This window comes from Larimichthys crocea, chromosome XII (genome assembly GCF_000972845.2).
Source record: "Larimichthys crocea isolate SSNF chromosome XII, L_crocea_2.0, whole genome shotgun sequence".
Taxonomy (NCBI): domain Eukaryota; kingdom Metazoa; phylum Chordata; class Actinopteri; family Sciaenidae; genus Larimichthys; species Larimichthys crocea.
In genome coordinates this window covers 14,002,254-14,016,132 of record NC_040022.1, presented here as the reverse complement: position 1 = coordinate 14,016,132, position 13,879 = coordinate 14,002,254, and positions in this window count along the sequence as shown.

Here is a 13,879-nt window from a genome sequence, read left to right as displayed (position 1 = left end):
TATCCATGACAATCAACCATCACATGCTCCACTGTCTCTCTCTCACCACAGCGTAGACCAGTTGGATGTTTCCCTACTATGTTGAGTGTGCTATTCAATCTACTGTGTCCTATTCTTAGCCTGCTCATGGTCACCTGTTCCACTCTGCTACCTCCACAACACCCCACCTCTCCTACTTCACCTTGTAGTTTATATAAATGTCTCCCCTTTTCCTGGATTTTCCAGTATTGTTTCCATTGATTGATTATTTCTTTCCATATTAAACTTTGTCCTTCTGCTTTTGATAATTTTACTTTCATTTCCACCTCCATCCCATCCTTTGCCATTTGATCTGCTTTTTTATTCCCTGTATTCCTAAATGAGCTGGTACCCACATGAATGTTATTTCTCTCCCCTGCTGTGCTAATCTGGATGTTCTCAACAGTATTTCATATAATATTTCTTGATGTGTTTTTGCTGCCCTGTTTTTAATGCTTAAGAGTGATGAGACTGAATCGCTACATATGATTATCTTCCTATCCACCCTGTCCTCCACCCATTCCATTGCCAATACTATTGCACATAGTTCCATTGCCTATACACTTAAATGATCTGAAGTTCTTTTTAATACTTTGTTATTATGACTAGGAACCACTACTGCTGCGAGCCGCCATGTTGAAGGAAGATAGAGGGTAAAAAGTTAAATATGTCGCCACCCATCGACCAGGAGTGTGAATTAACACATGCAGGGTGTGTGAATCAATCCTCATCGTTTCCAATCAAAGTTACAACATCATCTTATCAGGATTAAATAATAATAATAAAAAAGGAATAAAAATAAAAAAAACACATGACAAATGCTACAAGTCCTTATGTGTTACATTTTATTCCATTTGTCACGACTTAAAGTGACTCACATGATATGATCACATAAAATATAAGTAATTCTGTTGACAGTGTTGTAAATTAGTTTATTAAGAGTTTGGACTATCAGATAATGGGTAATCAACATGGTAGACACCCCCTTTAAAATGTTTAGACTGCACTGAACTCCTAATACTGTTAATACTCTTACTGTTTATAGGAGCCTAAATGCAATTTTTTGTTGATAAGTATTTGAATAATAATTTACGTTCATATGTGAAAAAAGATTGTTGTTAATTATGATAAAAAATAGGTTATTTACATTATTTACAGGTAAACAGTTCATATTAATAAGTTAGTACTTAATTCATTTCACTTAAAAATGCGTGGATGTTTTTAGGTTTAAAAATCGCACATGTAACCTTTAATGTGGATGAGTGTGTGTGCGTGGTTGACCCTAAGGCAGTCGGTCAGGTCGGTGTCATGGAGTGGAGCCACACAATTTTTTTTTACCTCTTTGCTCTTTACTTTACCTTTAGACTTTACTTTTGGTTCTTGCCTTTTTTATTTTCATAATGATAGACTATTGTATTTTGCCTTATTTTCTCGGAGTAAACAATGAAAAGAAAAGTTTTTCTGTCGTTCAAGTGGATAACTAGGGAGGAGAGCGTCAATCTCATGGCTTCACTGATTAGGAACCTACACTGTTATTAAGTCAGAGGCATTTGATTGATAGTTTAGATTTGGTATGATGGCATACGTTAATGCTGTAGGTCAACACCAGCTTTATCATCCCCTTTGACTTGGGGCCTTTCTGTGTGGAGTTTGCATGCTCTCCCTATGTCTGTGTGGGTTCTCTCCGGGTACTCCGGCTTTCTCCCACAGTCCAAAGACATGCACTTAACAGGTTAATTGGTGACTCTAAATTGCCCGTAGGTGTGAGTTGTTTGTCTATATGTACTTGTGATGAGCCGGTGACTTCCATGTCAATGGTGTACCCTGCCTTTTGCCCTAAGTCAGCTGGGATAAGCTCCAGCCCCACCGTAACCCTGATGAGGATAAGGATAATGGATGGATGTTGGGACTTGTGGTGGTACTATTTTAAAAAACAACAGGTGGCAGTGTTGCTCTATGCATATACGCTCATACTCTCCTCACCACCAATCAGTGGTGTGGAGTCCTACTTTACACTGAATGTAAACCTTATGTCTGCCTGAAATCATATTCTTAAATCTCCTGAAATCAGACGCCACCATTTCTCCCCTGACACCACTAACAATGAAACCTTTGTGTTTTGAGCACTTACCCACTTGCAGTGTGGTCATATATGGCCCTTTAACCTGTGGTTCAAAGGGGCACTGTCTTAGACAGTCTTTATAGAAATGACATTTAAGTTTTCTTCAACAATTTTGGAGCCCTGAGGTGATGCATTCTTGGATAAATATTAACACATGACAGACTTTAGGCAGTGCTTCCTCTATAAAGAGCAACACTGTGAAGCAGGCTGGGAAATCTGTACAGGTCTCTGAGCACTGAACTAAATGAAACATGACAGTAGACGAAGTGCTTATAATAGCTTAGAGATGACTTTTAAACTCGACATTGAATATATAGCAAATCATTAAAACAGCATCACAACTACATTATGAAGGAACAATTTCCTTTTTTTAAAAACTTGAAGTAAAATAAAAAGTTTTATTTTCTGTGTTAGTAGGCAACAAATGAAATCATTATAACTGTGAAATTACATTGTTGTCAACCAGGGGAAAAAAATGTTTTTGTTCAGTTTTTGAGGTTTGGAGTATCCAACATTGTCATTTGACAGCAGCAGTATATCATAGTTAAACTGCCTTTTGCCTGGTCCAAGATCCCCAGGCAGGTAAAATCATTTACTCTTTGATTTCTTTACCTCCATAGTGAGATGTCAGAGGCTTGAGAGGATTTGAAAGGTGACCTTCTACGTTTCCATATATTGTAAAAATGTATGATAAATGCCAGGCTGCCACAGTCCACCAGCAAAAATAAAGAATTGTGTTTTGATTGGAGTAAACAAAGAGACTTGCTCTATAATTAAATGATGTAAGGGCAAGACTCCCTGGAGAGAATAAACTGCTGTAAAAATACAATTAAGAGTACCATGTACTTCACAAATACGAAAATATACTGTACATTCTGCTGCTTTTTGGAGCTGAAAGCAAGAACAAACGTGAAAGGTAAGCTACTGTAAAATCTGACAGTAAAATGCATTATTTTCATTTTGTCAGAAGCCACATGAAACCAATATATAATCATTCTTCATCCTCGCTCCTGAGATCAAACCAAAAGGTCTACCGAGAAAATAAAATTATATTGGCGCATCTGGTTACCTAATTACTGAACTAGGTGTAATTTTTGTAAACAATAAACTGATATAGTCACAGAAAGCATCTGGCAGGCACAAGAGACAGGTAGTTTATTATTTTAAACATTATTTTTGTAGAACAACTCTCTCTTGAGTACGTCTACACTGAAATCAGTGAATGCTAATGTTAGACTCTCCTAATATGTAAGATATCTTTACTCAACCCAAATATGTTTCTAAGCTGCAGGTGGGTTGCTGCAAGGATATTTGCAGTTTGTTGTTAAAGTGCACTAAAAGCAGGGACATATTAAGTGATTTCAATTATAATACCTTTTATTTATTTATTTATTTTTATTTTTCAATGACATTAGTTTACTTATATAAGTGTTACATTCTGTTTTTAGGTGAATCGTTGTGATTAACACAGAGAAGGACAACAGGGCAAGGCCGGAGGAAACTCATTTCTAAGAAGACAGGCGAGCTAATCCAAAAGAAGGGTCTCACCGTAAATCCTCACGTTGCCTTTCTTTCAGAGCATGTTGGATTTTCATAAAGGTTAGTTAGGTGTTATGGTGCAATGTGGTATGTCAAAACATTTATCTATTAACTTGTTTTATTTCTCTCTGTGCTTAGTTTGTATTCTTAATTTTTGGGTTGCGTTTTCTTTCATGTATCATGTAGTATTACACTAATAGTGTCATGTTCTACTGTAGAATACTGTCATAATTTTAACAGTAATAAACTGTAAAATACAGTAGTGACACTGTAGAAACAGCATTGTACTGGTCACCACCGTTGTCAGTAGTTTATTCTAGCTCCATAGGGAACTCATGCAAAATCTAAAAACAATAAGAAGATGCAGTATAAGCTGTTAACTGATGTTAAAGAGGATTATTCTTTTCTATTCACCACATTGTCATGCTTCTTTGAACTATGTGTCTATCCCCAGTTACTCAGTATGAACAGCCTTGCAGCCTTGCTACACTGACTGTGTAAACAAACAGTGTGTGTGTGAGGTTCATACTAAATTCAATGACAATGACAATTAGAAAAAAAATGAGCTGCTGTGTGTAGCCCTGAGATCTTTGTGTTAAGAGACCAATGGTGAGATGGATCTTTGATACCTGGACTTTTAGACATTTCGAGTGGATAATAATAGAATAACAATGCAGTCTCTGGCTAGCTGGCATCAAAGGAGCAGTCGAATATAAATGTGTCATGTAGACAGGCAGTGAATTGGGCGTACCTTACAGGGGCTCAAGACCTCAGGCTTGATCATAGCAAAGACTTAAGAGATCTGGGAACAAAGCCTTGCTATATAAAACCAATCTGTTACTGAGGTAGGTTAAGAGGGCTCAGTGACACAGCAGACAAGTGGCCTCATCCATAAAAATGATAGCTGTGCTGGGAATATGCTCAACATGATGCAACTGAGACTGAAACAATTGAGCACACTGGATTGAATGTATTATTGAAAGACAGTGTAGAATATTTGAAACCACATGAAATAAACATGAAATAAACAAACTTTATAAAGCTCCTGCCACATTGAAACTGAAGGAAAGCTTCCAGTTTCCTCTGATAAGTACCAGATAGACAGACAGCTAACTTCATGTGTTGTTCATCAACCATACTTTCTACTGTAGTAGTTAAGACATTCTTTCATGTACCCTAAACAAGGTGATTATAGTAATCAAACTAGACTGATCTCTGACATACCACATGGAGATGAAAACAAGACTGGATGCCGTGTTTTTGATCCATTTGGGAGCGTTTGATTAAAACACAATTTGGGTTTTCAGAGGGAGGGAATATGGCATATTTAATGCTAACATATGCTGTAGGCTGCAGCCTTATATGAAGACTGTTGATGAATGAAGAGACACACAGGTCTGGGGTCAGTCTGTCAATTCTGGTCAGGTCGACATCTTTATGGATACAATTCAACTTGAAAACAATAAAAAAGCTGTTGTGTTTCTAAGCGGGTGGTCTTTCCCACTTTCGACCTAACTGTGTGGCCACAACATGACCATCCTAGTAACATAAATCATACACAGCCTACGTAATCAGACTCTACCGATCATGAGTAAAATAGTCAAGTGAAATATACATGAATGAAATTTTACTTTGGCATCCTGGACAGAATATGATCTCAGTTAACATTGTTCAAAACCATGGTTAGAGCATAGCATCTTGTCTGATATTACATGTGTTACTCTGGTAGTTCCAATATTTAAAACCAGCCTTGAGTCATTTATAACTGCCAAAACAAAATCCTTCCTTACATTTCTATTCCATAACATAATATATTAGGTCATAATGTCATTACATTTGGGACAGAAACCAGAAGCACCATATGACTACCCAGTCTTTGCTTTATAACCTGGCAATGATTCTATTGTGAAAAATGATATAATTACTAAGACAAGCACATGTTTGTATACTTTCATAAATGTAAACGATGAACAAAAAAAGGGGCACCTTACTGACAGTTGAACTGTTAAGTACTGTAAATGAGCCACCATATTGGATCAGTCATATATTTACATTTATTTTACATATATTTAGAGATATATATTTTTTTCTTTAGTTTTTATCTACACCCAACACGTATATTAATGTCAAGAAAGTGTTGTGACTTGAAAGACCAGTCTATACAAATGTGGTGAAGTGATTACCATTCATTTTAAATACTCCACTCATCCATTCAACCATAATCAAACACATACAGTACCGTGGTGCAATGAGGAAAAATGTAACAGTGAGACATTTCCTGTATTTCTCTCGCCGGGTAAAATAAATAACTCTCTCTCCTCGAGATGTCGTAAACTTCACAAGCAGAGCCGCAGTTTTCAAGTCGTCAACTGGACCATTATTCTATTCCGGACGTCTCTGACAAACGTTTCTGCCGCATGAAAAGAACCAAGCATATGTTACAGTGTTTAAAGGTGCTTTAATAAATCATTGACAAAGCAGAGCATTCAGACTGGATTTTCTGATCATGGAAAACTCCATGCAGTCCTGCAAGTATATTTAACACTCTATAAATTCGCCTAGGGAGAAACTAAGACAGTAAAATTAGGGGAGAATAAGAGCTTTAAGGCATTCAAGCACTTTCTAACTAAACTATTACAGATGCTGCCAAATTTAACTCTGCAGTGTTTGCTTTTATATTACATTTAAACTTCGGTTACTTATGTATCCAGATAGATTTTTAGATGTACTTCAAGCAGTCTGGTGCATACACACTGACATTATGTATCAGGCACTGAATCAGCAGTCTTGAGCCATTACGATACCTTCACTGACACGTCAGCATGGGAACTCCTTCTCCTCTTAGCAATCAGTGTCCATTTGAAGCAGATACAGCTCATTTAGTGAGAGGCCGTGACCTGACTGACTCAGAGGTCTCTGCTTTGTAGACCTCAGGAATGCCTAACATTCCCCCAGGAGAGAGAGGGACAGAAACACAAAGCTTGGTCAAATTTATGGCATTGATTAATGAAGTTCATACGCACATTTTAAGACTTTGCTACTCAGACTTAAACCCTCTTTACTTCAACACATTTAGCCAAAGGCATGTTTATTTTAAGTGTGTAAAGGAGAGGCAAATCACATTTGGAGGTTAGATACCTGTTGTAATGGATACTGTATGGAAATAAATAATATCACCAGGTTTGCTGAGACTCTATAATATATAAGATATGATATACTTTATTAATCCCATGAACAGGGAAATTCTTTTTACACTCTATTTTGTTTACATGCATTTTAACCCAGATACACACACACATGCAGTACAAGGCATAGACATGCAATTTTTGAAGAGAGATGGTGGAGTGATGGGCAGCCCCCCTGAGAAGCGCCCATCGAGCAGTTGGGGGGGATCGGTGCCTTGCCCAAGGGCACCTCGGCAGTGCCCAGGGGGTGAACTGGCACCTCTCCAGCTACCAGTCCACCTTCCATATTTGGTCCATGCGGGACTTGAGCCGGCCACCCTCTGGTTCCCAAGCCAAGTCCCAATGGACTAAGCTACTGCCGCCCCTTGTTGTTATATGTTATATGTTATACATAATAATGTTACAGGTGTCTTAAAACATCAAATATATGAAATACAAAAATGCAAAAATTCTTGAGTAATTCAAATACATACTTAACTTAGAATACACAACATATTTTATCATGTCAGATACAGGAAACGTTTTAAGAAGATTAGAAACTATCTATCTGATATCATATATGAAAAATTAAATGTTCAAAACTTACAGACAAGTTTCTGTTGATGTTATATAAGGGCTTCACAGCAGCAGTTGGGTTGGATGGATAGGCTATAAGAATGCAGTGTATGCATGTATATGTCTCTGAACCTACATTCCTCTTTTCCCAGACTGAAATGTAACCACCTGATAAATGAGTCTGACTTTTAAAGCTTTCATTTATGGTATATGATGGGGTTTTATTTACAAAGAAAAATCTCACAAATACAAAGACTCTTCATTTCTTTAATATGTTGAAAATTGTGCCCAGCAAACATTTTAAAAGCGAGACATCAGCGGGGCATCAGTCGTATGCGTGATTGTTTCATAGCATCTGTTTTTATCATTTTCTTGTCCTGGCAGATAGATTATCTACTTAATATTATCCATCACAATATTGTAAGACTTGGAACTGAGTCTTTTGGGTCAAGTAAAAATGATGAGTCCCATCTGCAGATATGCTGCATTCACTTATGCTCTGCTGGGGGAGGATTTTATGAAAATCAACAACTCTTCTTCTCAGATTCAGAGTTTCACACTATTTGTGCGAATAAAATGTTTCATATATAATCTAAAACACAAACAAAGATGGTTTGTATTATGTCTGAATTCAAACAAGGGAGGGCCAGAGAAAAGAAAAAGAAACAGGGAGAAAAGGGGGTACAGCCACATCTGTGATTATACTTACTTACGGGACCACCAATACTCTAGGAAGCGTAGTCCACGAGCTTTGAAAACAAATCTTTCTTGACCCGCGAGAATCAGGTGAAGAGTAACTCCTGGTGCAGTTTTACAAAGCTGAAATAATTTCCTTTTTGCCATGGTTTGAGGAAGTGTTGATTCATTTGACCTCTTTCCATGTTTGTGTTCGTGAATTGTATTAATACAGACAGGAAATAGGTTATTTCAAATTACATGAATTTGTCACTGTCAGTCTGTAATTGGGTACCTCTAGTTTTAAGTGGCCTGTCAGTCAAAGGCTATCTTTGCTTTGTTTAAACTGTAAGCTGAAATCCCATATCTCACAAAGTAATGTATTTTATTTTTTCAGAAATAGGAAGGTCACAAAAAGGTGAGAGAAAATGGGCTTTTCTCAAATGTATAGTATAATGAGGTAAACTGAAAAATGATTCTCATTTATTCTCTTTTTTCAATGGATATCTACTCATATGGAAGTAGTCCCCACATTTACACCACACAGTCTACTCCATAACTATCAACACTCTGATGAGGATCAACCACAAATGTTAGCTGGAAGTGATGCAACCTGCTTGAGCTTGTCTCATTTTTAATTCTCACTTTGCTTTTCCTCTTTGAGGCGGCAAAAAACAAACAAAAAAAATCACTGGTGAGGCCCTCAGATCAAAAAGCACAAGCATTCCTAGGTCATGACAGCCGGTGGACCCAAGGTCAGGTCCCTAAACGGCATCTCATGACAGGATGACCGGACACTGAGGACTGGTATCCACATCAGCTCATGCAAGAAGCTCTGCAACAGCTGTTGACATGAGCTCATCAGTCAAACTCCTGCTTGACTTGCCTTGTCTGTTCCAATTAGCTCACTCTCTAACTCCATGCAAATGATTAAAGACTCATTATTTATCATTCTGGTGGCAGATTCGTCTCATTTTGTGAATTGTAGTGTACATACAGTAAATGTTACTGCAGTTTGTTTAGTTTTTTTGTGAAAATTTGAAACAATAAATGACAATGACTTTGTGGCAAACAGCTCCCAGTAGCTAAATCTGAAGCATAGTGCAAATTGTGCTGTACTTATAATGTCACAGATAATCTTTGTTGGTCTTTACCATGTGCCATCTAACGAAATAGTAGCCATATTAAAAAATAATATTTGAAAACAATCAGAATCCCAGGTGTGTAGACGAACAATTGCTGCATTTTGCTATAATGTGTGGTTGACAAAACACAAAAAAACTGAACTGTGGTCTGCATTAAAGATAACTGGAGACAGAGAAACAGCTTATAGTTTATGAACATATGAACATTACGTGCGGCCACAAGCTTGTTTGTGTGTGCACAATGTGGTAGGCATCAAAGAAAGCTGAACACACAACAAGGGCTTTGAAAAGAACACATTCACCAAACCTCCATATGGCACTAGTTTGTCTTGCCTTAAATGACTTTGGCTTTATCTACACTGCGTCGTCTAATCTGATCTGCTTTCCACCAAAGTCACACACGTTCAGTTTAGACTGGCAAAAAATAAAAAACAGCCTCAAAATCATTTCAGAGTAAACATGCAGAATGTGGCATTGATACCAGCTTGGACCCAACTTCCTCTAACCTGATCTTGTCATTCCATGTAAACAACGAGGAAACATTTTAAAATGTTTAGACAGAAATGGAAAAAAAAAAACTTTTTTTGTACCACAGTGATGGAAAATTGTCAGCTTTGAGTTGGCTGTGTTAATCTAGACTAATAACCACCAGACAAGCCAGACGTTTATTTAGTCAGTCTTTAAACACATTTCACGTGTTAGATATCTGTGGGTGCTATTTGGATCTGTCTGTCAGTTTCTATTTCGCGCACAGTCCCTCATTGTGTAGCTCCCCTTCAGATCAAATCAGTCTTCTCAATCAACAGTTGCCAGATCCACGAGGAAACACGCAATCAGTGATGTTTCAGTTCTCCTTACCACAGTTAGCCTGCGTGTGATTAAATATACCAAAGAGAAGAGTAATGTGCTTTTTGTATATTTACTTGAAAGGATCAAATGAAGGTTCAGGTTTAAATGACTGAAAGTGGTTGTTTGAGCACAGATAGACATGCAGTAGTTATAAATGGCATGTTGCCATCAAAATGTATTTACACTAACGTGGTCAGCAGCCTCAGGCTGATACAGGCTAAATGTTTCCATGATGGGTGCTAACATTTGATTAAAACGTAAAAGTTTTGTATACGTGTGGGTTACTTTAAAGGTGTAATTTGACATATTAGGAAAAGCACATACTTTATTAAGCTAGAGAAAATCAATACCACTCTCATATCTGCTTGTAAGTTGGTATCTACAGCCAGCTTAGCATTAAAATGGGAGGCAGTGGCCTGGCACCCTCGTGGTGAGGAAATGAAGTTACTGCTTCTAGCCAAGAAACCATCCAGCACACAACCCTTCATAAAACCACAACTTCATCATTTTTAAGGATTGGTTTAGAGATACTGGTGAGTGGGTTTTGTTACAGTACAGTACAGTACAGTACCGGCTGCTGGCTGTAGATTCATAACTATAATACAGACTCGGCAGTGGTATACATTTTTTTTACCTAAGAAAGAAAGCCAATGTGATTTTTCCCAAAATGTTGGAACTATTTGTGAAAACTGGTAGTAAACACACAAATATCAAAATGGTATATGTCAACACTTGTCTGTGTCCAAAATTTGAATAGGTTTGCTTAGTTTGCAACTGTCTAACTTAATAAACTGCAAAGATTCAATTTTGTTCTTTGTATGTACCACAATCTAATGCTTTACAGCAGATGTATGGGCACCTAGCTGTAACAATGTAGATATTCATAGGAAAAAGCCAAAACTCAATTCTGAAGTGCTTAATCAAAATACAAATGTGTTAAAGGATAATATATTATAATTTTATAATTAACTGGTTTTATGTTAATTATGGCAGGACATGAGAAAGCATAAATTCATTTTTATAAACAATGCTCAAACATTGTTGTAACTATAAATATGAGCATCAGGAGAGTTGCTATTTATCTGGGCTGTAAGGAAAAAGAAGATGACAGCAAAGACCTGCAGCAGACATAGAGGAGTGGATAATGAAGTGCTTCCTCTGTTTAGCAGGCTTTCAAATCCAAAATCTGCTGAAGAGAACATGTCAGGAGGGAAGATCAAGGTATGTCAGCACTATGTCATCGCTCCATTCATTCTACAAAAACGACTGCATAATTCAAGATTATAATAATTAAAGATTATTAACAGACTGACATAACTTCAAACTCATTTTCATTTCAGATGCATTAGTGCACATGATTCGTCACTGATAGAAGAAACGTGAGTAAGAGACAGAAATGCACTGAAATTTCAGAGAATCTTCAGAAGTAATTAAACAAAATTGCAGTGCCTCTCTCTCTCTTTCTTCATAGTAAACATTGTGGTGTGTTGAGGATTTGAACAATGCTTTTCATCTTAAGAGATCAACATTTTAAGTATTGTTGCCCTACCACCATGTCTTAACTCAGCTTTCCAGGATGCTTTTAAAAACAACAACAACAAGAAAAAAAACATGGCAAACAACTAGCGACAATACCTCAAGTCATCTAACATCTACGATCAATGTGATCTGAACTAATCACGTTGCAGGCATGAATAAAAATATTTGTGTCCTGATAATGATTATCCCTTTATGATAATCACTGTCTCTGTTTTTGAAGATTGTGTCTGGGAAATAAAATAAAGAGCATGAGAAAAAAGAGTTAACTGAACATGAATCACATGCCATGGCTAACCCTACAAACCAGATCCTAGCATAATTGAAAAGTAGATGCTGAAGTGGTGTCTGGGCCATTGTTTTCCACTGTCACCAAAAGAACATGAAACAAGGACAGTCATTATCATAATGTGATTGTTATTGTACAATCCATCAGTACTTTCCAGACATTCCTCTAATTCTCTGCATTGTAGATCTGTCAGTATCTGATATAACTTTGCTAATGACTCCAAGCAAAAGACAGATAGGACAGATATACACCAACTATGTTGACCTCTTGTCCTGTCATGGTTTGCATTTTGATGTCAAAAACACCTTCATTCAACAGCTTTCATTTTAAAATGTTCTCGCCTGGCAGAAAAAGAACAGGGATAAATTGAAGAGAAATTTTGAGGTGTGTGGGCACTTCTAATAAGAGTAATAAGAGACCTGGGGAATGAAAAGAAAATACAGACATGCATCACATTAAAGGAAACGCAATATAAAATCCCCTCCACTGTGAAGAAGTTCTGTTACATCTGCTGCTGGTATGGGGTACGTTTCCTGGCATTGAGCTGAAACCAACAGGCACTTACAATGAAAAACATTTCCCTGAAAGTATCATGACACGCATGAAAAATCTTCTCATTGTTCCATGAAGCACTGTGAATGTCATCATGTCCCACACAGCATGATTAGTGCATGAATGGAGTTCAATGTACCGATTTTACATTGTGTGTATTCTTTAAATTCACTGAAGCTGAAGATTGTTAGGAATGATCAACACATTTTGTTATGAGTTCAAAAAGGGAGAGAGATTGATGAATTGACACATGGCATAAGGGATAAACATTTAGATGATTTAGCATGAATGAACACCCCCTCTCCTCTCTTTGTGTAAACACTGTTATTTTAACATCAGGTAAAATAATGATTAAACTGCATCAACTAAGTAGAGTTGAGTCAGTTGGACTTATAATTCCAGAGGAAGGATGTTTGTCAAGGTTGCGTACAACCAGACCACAGCGTGCCAAAGCAAAATGTTTTTTTGATAGACTGAATGTTCCCAAATTTACTAAAAGCACTTGTGGACATGTCAGCTGAAACAGAATCTTAATACTCGTTGACATTTATGACAAACATCTTTGCTGTCGTCATGTCTGAGTGACTGGTCTGCGTGTGTGTGTGTGTGTGTGTGTGTGTGTGTGTGTGTGTGTGTGTGTGTGTGTGTGTGAGAGAGAGAGAGTGAGAGGGAGAGAGAGAGAGACATACTCCATTCCTCTGTGCTGGTTTGGAATCAGTTTTGTCTATATCCAGTAATTGGGTCCAAACATTTGAAGCTGATGTCAGATAAGCAGCTAACAGTCAGCTCACATCTCTACAGTCACACACAGACATGAGGAACACAAGTATTGGCAAAGAAGACTTGCCAATCATGCAGACATGCATATATCCCCGACATGCTGCCGACCAGTATACATCCTCCTGTTGCATGCATTAGTATTTATGTAGAAGTACTACATGTCACAGTTTTCAGGAGAGATGCAGCATACTGCAGTTTCTCTATAGGAGGTCTATGGAGAAGAACAATGCAGTGCCATATGAGAGTGTGCTTTAGTCACTGATTTCTGAGGTATAACCAATATGGCAAGGGGAAATGTGTTTGTTACCATCTGTTAATGATGATATTCAATCAGTCTTCCTTTCGTTGTGTTCCTTCAAAATCTGATTGCAGTCTGTCAAAGTTAATTAATACAACTCCAGATTTACATCTCCAGATTCATTTTTCTAATGACATAGACTGAAGAGCTTTGTAGTTGTTAAAGCAAATCTTTCAACATGATAAAATGAAATTCAAGGAACTTAATTAATCTTTGTAGTCTTTGTTCTCTGCATATTATAATTGAAAGTGCCCTAGTTTCATAGCTCCTTGACAATGGAAATTAGCAAGAGCTCAGCTGCAGGAGTGAATCTCAGGGGGAATATTACATTCACTG